Raw genomic sequence first — 9,933 nt, 5'->3', positions numbered from 1 at the left:
AAAAAAAAAAACACCTTTAAGGAGTACATGAATAATAAGTGAAATTGGGAAGGATTTATGGTATTATTAGAATAGTGTGAAATTTTCAAAGTGTCAAAAACAAGTTCATGATTTAACAGTTAGTGCAGAATTAGCAGTTACCTTGTTATGAGTGTATATACAGACTGCTTTCTACATGCGGAAGTATAATGTAATCTGTCTGGAAACACGTAGAAAAGATCTATAGAAATGAGAAGTGAATGGATGGGGAAAGGTAGCTTAGAAAAATGATAATGGCAAAAACCTGCATGTGATGTAAAGGTGGGAGTGTGTAAATGAATAGAAGGGAGACTAACTTATTTGACTGGGTTCAAGGAAACTCACACCTGTGAATTATTTGAAAATACTTGGCTAAAGTTCAGTAGGAATCTCATTGTTTAATGGAGATTAATAATTTATTTTGTCTCTGCACTCTCTCACCTCCAACCTGAGGCAGTTTACTTAAGGACTCACAGTGTTAAATAAGTTAAAAATAATTCAGTTCCAATGGAAAACAATAATCCAGAATATTTTAATAGCTAATACCTAGGCTTTACTATGTACCAGCCACTGTTCTGTTTTATGTTACATTGTTTAAACACCACAAAATAACCCTACAGAATAGGCATTGTTACACTATGGAAGTAGGCAAAGATTATGTGGAAATTGTTGATCTTAATGAGCAGTTTTGTTAAAGTAGAGAGAAATGAAAATTTGAAGTCACTGAAAAGTTTTTTTAAAAATGAACGAGAAATGGCCCTCCCTGGTGGCGCAGCGGGTTAGAGCACAGCACTGAGAATCTGAGGTCACTTCCGCATGAGTTCAATTCCCGCCTGCCGCCTGCTCCGGAGGAGACCACATGGCGAGCCAGACCTCTCCTGGCCCGCCCGCTGCTCCCCTCAGCAGTGTACTTCGTCAATCTGCCTGTTCTGCTCCCCACTCTGTCTCTGGTGAAGCCTCTCACCGTCCCTGAGCCTCTGGCCTGTACCCCAGTTCTGTATGAATAAATAAATAAATCTTTAAAAAAAAAAAATGAACGAGAAATGACCAAGTGCAGATAATGTATGTAGACAATTTTTAAAAGATTATCTATAAAGTGAAATAGTGGTCAATGCAAAAAAAATGTGGGATCCAGTGATTGATAAGGAAAAAACATAGGTAAGGGCATGGAGGGCCTAAGTGGAGAGATTTGCTTTTATTAAAGAGATGTCTTGCATCCAGCTAGAGGGAATGTGTGATAATTGTGTGCCCTTACTAGGATGTTTGGTCATTGGAAAATGATAGCATATTCTCCTGGCTTTTTATCTTTTCTGGTGGTTTCTGTTTTCTCAGCGAAGCATGAGATTGATGTTTGGTATGTGCAGCAGGGAAACAGGAGTGTGAGAAGTATTCAGTTTTGCAAGAAGTATTGATTGCTAATTTAAGGCTTAAAATCTTGAATTTAAAGTGATTATCAGTCAGCCTGGTTTTGTGATTTCCTTTCTCCAATCCCCCCACCCCCCACATTATAGCTATTTAGATGCAAACACAGATAATGCCATAGTCTGATTCCATGGTCAGGTTTTGCCAGGTGTATCAGAGTTCTCCAGAAAAACAGAATCAGCAAACGATAATATGTACCATGTATGTGTATATAAAGAAATTTCAAGGAATTTCTGTTCACAATTAGGAATTCTGGCAAGTGGAAAGTCTGTAGGGCTGGCAGGTAGCACAGGAGCTGATGCTGCAATCATGAAACAACTCCTTCCTCTTCATGGAAACCTCAATTTTTCTATTAAGGATTTTCAATTTATTGGATGAGACCCCACTCACATTATGGAGGATAATCTTAGCTGATTGTCAATATTAACTACATCTTTAAACTCTCCCACATCTATGAAATACCAGCATAGCAACACTTAGTGTTTGATTGAATAACAACCTCATAATTTTGACACATAAAACTAACATCACACCAGGTCAGTATAAAGGAAAGAAAAAAGGTAAAATAAGGATTTTTAAAGGCAGCACTTGAAGGAATAGTGACAAACCACTGGGTCTAATTTGAACAAGATAAGACATCAAGGTGGATGGTGAAGAAATGCACCATGTGCTGGGAATTAAAATATAGATAATTTGTCATTTACAAACAAGTTTTATTTCTTTTACAGTTCTGTATACCTTTTCTGTTTGTTTTGCAGTAACTTTGAGTATGATATTGAATAGTAGTAGTGAACTTAAAAGTATCTGCTTTTCTCCCTATTAGGAATAATGTTAACTGTAGGGGTTATTTGTTTGTTTTGGCAGATGGTCTTTATTGATGGAATTGAGGAATTGCCCCACTCCTAGTTTTCTGAGTGTTTTTGTCATGAGTGGATATTACATTTTATTTTTTTTCCCATTGTATGATTTTTTTTTCCTTTGGCCTTTTGATCTGTTGGGTTGCATTGATAGCTTTAATAATCAGAATTGCATATATGGAATAAATTCCATTGTTGAAGTCTTTTTTAAACATTATTGGATTTGAGTGCTAATAATTTGTCAAAGATTTTGTATCTGGGGCCCTCCCTGGTGGCGCAGCAGGTTAAAGCACAGCACTAAGAAAGAAGCTTAAGCCACTTCTGCATGAGTTCGATCCCCGCCTGTCCGGGAGGTGACCCACATGGCGTGGCAGACCTCCCCTGACCCACCCACTGTTCCCCTCAGCAGTGTACTTCGTCGATCTGCCTGTTCTGTTCCCCACTCTGCCCCTGGTGAATCCTCTCACCCTCCGCATCTCTGGCCTATACCCCAGTTCTGTATGAATAAATAAATAAATCTTAAAAAAAAAGATTTTGTATCTTTGTTTATAAAAGATATTTTTCTGTAGTTTTCCTTTTCTGTAATAGCATTCTCTGGTCTTGGTATTAGTATAATAATGCCCTCATTGAATGAATTAAGGAATGTTTCCTGTGCTTACATTTTTCTGGAAAGAATTGTAGAGAATTGATAACATTATTTTTCTTAAATATTTGATAGATTGTACAAGTTATTGTATTTGGGCTTGGTGCTTTCAGTTTTGAAAATTTAATAACTATTGATTCAATTTCCTTAATAGATAAGGACTATGCTCTTTATTCCTTGCTTTTTTTTTTTAAGATTTATTTATTTATGCATGAATGCAAGAAGTGAACTACAGGGCAGAGGTGCAGGGGTTGAGAGGAATCACCAGAGACAGGGTGAGGAATAGAACAGTGAGATATACTGAAATGTACTGCTGCGGGGAGCAACAGGCCTGAGGGCCCATCTCCTGGCTGGAGATGAACTAGCTTATCAAATTTGTGGCTGTGGAATTTTTCACAATATTCTCTTTTCAAAGTACTTGCAATCTATAGTGACAATATGTGTTTCATTATTTCTGATTTGTGTCTTTTTTCTGCTTACTCTTGCTGGTTATGTTTTTAACCAGCTTTTTTTTGTTGTTGAATTTTCCCTTTTCCTATTTCAATTTCACTGTTTTGCTTCAGTTTGGTTCCCCACCCTGCACTGCTTGCTTTGGTTGTCATTCTTTTTGATGCTCAAATTGACTCAGATTTGGCTAGTGGGAATTTCTTGAGTTGACTCCTCTATCATTTTGATCTGACCTGGTCACTATTGAGTACTTCCTTGTTTTCTGGCGGAACAAAATGTTTGCCTTTCAGTTTGTACTTGCACTGCCTCGAAAAGGATATAGTTTCATTTCTTTAGGAAATTGATTTGTCTTGATTTTACACGATTGTCCATTTCTTTCAACAAGCTTCAAACATATTTACCAAGTAAGATAAGCCTTTTTGCTCTTCTTTGGTAGTCTACAGTGCAACTGAGGCCTCTTGTCTATGCTAGTTCTTAATTAGTTCTTATTTCAAAAACAGAACATTTTCCTGTTCAGTTTATGTAGGTGTAGACTCCTTAAATTATATATGGGCAAACTTTTATGTGAAGTCTCTGAAAGTGTATTATGCTTTCATAATTTGGTTTTCTGCTTTATTAAAAGATCATTGAACTCGGTGATGGGAAACCCACGGGTATTACAATTGAGATGAAAAAAAAGTACATAATGGTGTAAAAATAAACATATTAAAAAAAAGATCATTGAACACCACACTTTCACACCTTTTAAAGAAGCTAGATAATTGAATATATAGTATTTGCTGAGTTACCTGATTTGAACTTTCTGCATCTCTACTATTTTGTAATCATTTATTTTTAAAGTGTTTGAACTTCAAGGTCAGGGTTTTTTCCTTTAAAAAATACTTGCTATGAGCCAGCACTTAAAATATACTAACATACGGCCCTCCCTGGTGGCACAGCCGGTTAAAGCACTGCACTGAGAAGCTAAAGCCACTTCCGCATGAGTTCGATTCCCGCCTGCCCCGGAGGTGACCACATGGCGTAGCAGACCTCTCCTGACCCGCCCGCTGATCCCCTCAGCAGTGTACTTCATCGATCTGCCTGTTCTGCTTCCCACTCTGTCTCTGATGAAGCCTCTCACCTCCCCTACACCTCTGGCCTGTACCCCAGTTCTGTATGTATAAATAAATAAATCTTTTAAAAAAAATACTAACATATTTAATCCTTTTAGCAGCCTTATAAATAATATTGATTATTCTGTCTTCCTTTTTTTTCCTAAATTAGGAAACTGAGGTAGAAGTTATTTGTTCAGGATATTAGAATCTAAATCTCAACTCCAAGGGCAGAGTTTTGACTACTGCTTGTGTTCCCTCTTTTTTGCTGAGTGAGTAGAAGGAAAAGATTCTGCATCACGTTCTCCCCTTAATGGGTGGCACTCATACAGCTATAGCTTGATCTGTATTGCATGCACCAGTTACTTGAGTGGCAGAGCTTTGAGATCCCTAATTTAAAGAAATTTGTATCTTGTATTTACTTCTTCACTTTGCGTTATTGGCTTTTGCTGCAGTTTTTCTTGTCCAAGCCAGACATTTTTATGAGTAGTGATGAAACCCAAAATCATTGAGGTCTTTTTTAAAAAAAAAAGCTTGTTAAATTCATTTGATACTATATTCTCTGATATTAGATCAAATTCAGTGAAGTAAAATTAAGCACAAATAATTTGTAAGGTACAAAGGGATAAATATTTGTAACAAATTTATTGGTGTACATAGTTCCTGCTGGCACTGTATAGGAAGGACTATTATTTATGAGAACATATTTTACTAGATTCTTGGGTTAGAATTCTAAGGTCCACTTCTGTGCTGTGTTAGCTGGGGTAGATCTGTCCTCCCTCTGTTTCCTGGTCTCCTATCTCCTGATAACTTTCTCCTTCATCTCTGCCTCCTCATAGTTACTACAGCCTGCTGGTACATTAAGGTCAGGGCTACACATCTGTTGAAAAGAACATCATCCAGTGCTAGTGAGAGGAGAAGCACGGCAGGAAACTTTTTTCCTTGTATTTTAAGAAAATTAAGCATAAAAAACAGAATAGTGGGGGAAAAAAAGACTAAAAAATCAGGACTGTCCATAATTCTGCTAGTAATATTTTGGTGTATTTCTTTCCATTTGTTTTGTGCATGTGTGAGAGTTTAAATTATTGATATGTGTGGGCTTGCATATAAATGTATATATGTTTATAAAGTAACCAAAAATAACATTACCATACATTAGTTGAGGACTAGAGTTGTGATGGATTGACATCTTCTATTTGATTGAAGTTTGAAATAATAGAATTTTCTTAAATGTGTTCTTATAAAGTAAGATTTTTTTTTAAGATTTATTTATTTATTCATACAGAACTGGGGTACAGGCCAGAGATTTGAAGGGTGAGAGGATTCACCAGAGACAGAGCGGGGAGCAGAACAGGCAGATCTACAAAGTACACTGCTGAGGGGAGCAGCGGGCGGGTAAGGAGAGGTCTGCCACGCCATGTGGTCACCTCCTGGGCAGGTGGGAATCAAACTCATGCAGAAGTGCCTTAAGCTTCTTAGTTCAGTGCTTTAACCCTCTGCGCCACCAGGGAGGGCCCTAAAGTAAGATTTTTATAAAATAAAAATTGCAGCTGTGGTCTTTGAACCCTTAGGCTGGTTAAGGACTCATTGCCATTCTTTAACCTTACTCATGAAAAATATAGGAAGGGGCTACAAGGGTTCCATGAAGTCAAAACTCTTCCTAATAATACTTAGATTTTATTTGGTTTTTTTTTTTTTTTTTTCATGCTTATCCTCAAGGTTTTTTCAGAGGTCATATGACATGACCTATGATGTGGCAACAGAGTGAGTAACAACTTTTTTTTTTTATTATTTATTTGTGCATACAGAACTGGGCTACAGGCCAGAGGCTCAGGGGCAGTGAGAGGCTTCACCAGAGACAGAGTGGGGAGCAGAACAGGCAGATCGACGAAGTACACTGCTGAGGGGAGCAGCGGGCAGGTCAGGAGAGGTCTGCCACGCCATGTGGTCACTTCAGGGGCAGGTGGGAATCGAACTCATGTGGAAGAGGCTTTAGCTTCTCAGTGCTGTGCTTTAACCCGCTGCGCCACCAGGGAGGGCCGTGAGAATGGCTTTTTAAAAAATATTTATTTATGCGTACAAGAGCCCGGGTATAGGCCAGAGGTGTGGAAGTGGGGGAGGGTTCACCAGAGACAGAGTGGGGAGCAGAACAAGCAGATCAACTGAAATACATTGCTTAGGGAAGCAGCGGGCAAGACAGGAGAGGTCTCTTTTGCCATGTGGGTGGGAGCTCTCTGGTCTGGGATCGAAAAAACTCCTAATACAAGTTACCTGTCTCAAATTAAGCCAGATAGGAAAAGAAGTTGTGAGTAATGTAAAACAATGGTACTATTCTCATTAAGGTTTTTTTAGAGTTATTTTCCATCACAATGTAGTTATATTAATATATAAGGTTTGTTATTTATAAATGAAGCATTTTAAATATGCATTTTAATGTCTAGTGTAGTAAATATCCTTATGAATAAAAATTATTTGGGATCCTCAGTAATTTTAAAGGGGCCCTGAGACTAAAAGGTTAGTAGCTTCTGTGTTATACAATATCAAAAAGTCATTTGTTAATGCTACTTCTTATTTTAAAAATCTTAGGAAAGATATCATAGGGAATGCTTACAGGACACATATGCATTTTCCATTTTAATTTTTAATCCAAAAGCTTGAACTTTTATCACTGGCAGTAAATACTGTTTCTTTTCCTTGACATGTTGGCTCACTTTCATTTACAAGAAAATGTCTTCAGATACCTTCCATCTGCATTTGTCAGTCTTCCATGCAAGTAAAAATCATGTTCATGAAAAAGTGACCCACAGCTCAAAACATTTAGGTGCTTTTCGTCAATATACAGAAGAAGTGCTTGTATGTACTTCTCTTTTCATCAGACAGATAATTTGGATTTTATTCCTGTTTTTTACTCCATCTAAATTCAATAGTTTTAATTTATATGAAACTATATACATCTTCATACTATACTATATTAAAATCCATTGGTCTGTCTTGCATTTAAATAGATGTTTTGTCCATGCTTTGGTCACTTGGAAAATACCGATTCAGTGGGGTCTGCACCTCTTATAAATGATGACGTTTTTTCATTATATCTCTATAGTCATGATGTATTATGAGGATTTGCAAGGTCATCACCAAACCCCCATCTATTTCAAGTACTTAGGATTAAAATTATATAATGAATAACCTTTGCGAGAAAGATCAGTTAAATTATTAAATCTGTAGCTAGACTAATTAATAGAAATATAGAGTGAAATGCCTCACAACATATCCTACCTACTAAAGGGAATCTTGTAAACAAGTACATACTAGTAATTGAACAACTTAGATGAATTGGATACCTTTTTAAAAAGATACATATTACCCAGATTGACAGGACATGAAAACTGTATGAGTAAAATTGAATTTGTAATGAAAAACTTTCACACAGGTTCTGTGATGGCAGCGCAAAGGAACACTGATGGGGCAACTACTGAAAAAGCAGATTCTCAAATGTTTTATTTGATCTTGGAGAGTCTGTTCTTGAATTTTTTTTTTTTTTTTACAGAACTGGGGTACAGGCCAGAAGTGCAGGGACAGTGAGAGAATTCATCAGAGACAGAATGGGGAGCAGAACAGGCAGGTTGGCTGAAAATCACTGCTAAGAGGAGCAGCAGGGGGGTCAGGAGAAGTCTGCTGAGCCATGTGCATCACTACTCTGGCCAGGGATCAAGCTCATGCTGAAGCTGCTCCGACTAGCCTCATAGTGCTGTGCTTTTTAGCCTATTGCGCCACCGGGGAGGACCTGAAAATTGTTTATTTATAAATGTGGACTGTAGCTACTGAAATTTACCTTAGTTGAAACAAAAATTTAAGAATTTAAAAAATTGACAATGCATTTATAAAATAACCCAATTGCAAAATAACTTATGAAAAGTAACTTTTTCAAAAGAAAAAGTGCCTGTTGTGGTATGATAATCAGGTCTCATAGCCTCTGAATTTCCTGTACTTCCATGAGAGAAAGACAATGTATAGAAAGCAAATGACATGAGTTGGTGTTTTTGTTTTCGAGCAGTTTAAAGTTGTAGTTTCTTTGTCTCTGACTTGCAGTTTTATAGGAAAATTCTGAGATTTAAAAGAGCAAGTCCTGGTGTGTATATATATATATTTTTTAAAGATTTATTTATTTGTGCATACAGAACTGGAGTACAAGCCAGAGGCTCAGGGTGCGGCGAAAGGCTTTCCCAGAGACAGAGTGGGGAGCAGAACAGGCAGATCGACGAAGTACACTGCTGAGGGGAGCAGCGGGCAGGTCAGGAAAGGTCTGCCGCGCCATGTGGTCACCTCCGGGGCAGGCGGGAATCGAACTCATGCGGAAATGGCTTTAGCTTCTCAGTGCTGCACTTTAACCCGCTGCGCCACCAGGGAGGGCCTGGTGTATATGTTTTATAAGAGTGTTGGGACTGTGGTAACATTAGGACATACACAAGATACTTGTACCACTATTTGTGAGAGCAGAATGAACAATGCTGTTTTGAGACATATTTCATTGAAAACAAACAAACAAACAAAGCTTAGAAAAAAGATTGAGAATGTAGGGAAATTTGGGGCTTGCAGTATTAGTGCTTGCATAGAAAGGTTTGGAAATGATGGGGAGAATTGGAAGCCTTGATCATTCAGGTCAAAGAGTACAGACCCTAGGGAATGATGTTGGGCATTAAATTTTACCTTGTTTATGATGAGTGCTGGCCATGATAATTTTTTGTTTGTTTGTTTAGATGTGTAGTAGGCTCACTTCTCAAATGTTTGGCTAAATAAGTAAAAATGTCATTTGATTGCAACCTTAGCGTGACAAAGCAGGCACTGCAGCTTTTATGGGTTTAGTTTCTGCCGTTTTCAAGAGAAGGTGGTAGAAGACAGGAGGTCAGAAATAGTCAGTTCAGAAAAAAATATGGCAATAATAAACAACTTAATAATTAAACAAATATAAAATATCTGGATCTATGTGCAACTGATAACTTTATCAGTTTACAAACCTAGAGTTTTTGATATATGGATTTGTAATGTTTGACTCCTGAATAAATCACCCATTGAACAGAGCATATTTCAGGTGTACCTACAGTCTGTTCTATTTAGCTAGGATACATTTAAGGAAAACAAATTTGGTAGTTGGTAAAATAGAGCAGACGAGAGTAAACAAGATCACATGATATTTTCATTCTAATATGGGATCTTCCAGTGACCACAGATAAATGAGAGGAATTATACTTGGTCAGCTTTTCAAATTATTGTATGTAAATATGGCCCAAATGAAGTTTGAAGATGAGTGTAACAGATTTGGTTCTCTATATACATGTTTAAAACTGCACAGATTTTGTACTTTTACTTTTGCGTTTATAGATAGTGGTACTATTTATACTCCCTGTTGTCTTTATTCCTAAAGAGATACTCCTGTTTAAGATAGTTGCTAGATTGA

The 9,933-nt window shown here is 37.4% G+C and overlaps 1 protein-coding gene across 2 annotated transcripts in view; it reads left to right on the top strand.

The window, feature by feature from the left end:
• The window catches only part of MAPK8 (mitogen-activated protein kinase 8), a 51,420-nt gene that overhangs the window by 6,329 nt on the left and 35,158 nt on the right, over nucleotides 1-9,933 (top strand). The gene's annotated exons all lie outside the window — the stretch shown is intronic.

The sequence above is a fragment of the Condylura cristata genome, unplaced genomic scaffold, assembly GCF_000260355.1.
Source record: "Condylura cristata isolate star-nosed mole 26May11 unplaced genomic scaffold, ConCri1.0 scaffold00011, whole genome shotgun sequence".
Lineage (NCBI taxonomy): Eukaryota > Metazoa > Chordata > Mammalia > Eulipotyphla > Talpidae > Condylura > Condylura cristata.
The sequence above is the reverse complement of the archived record's forward strand: the minus strand, read 5'-3'. Positions and strand labels throughout refer to the sequence as shown.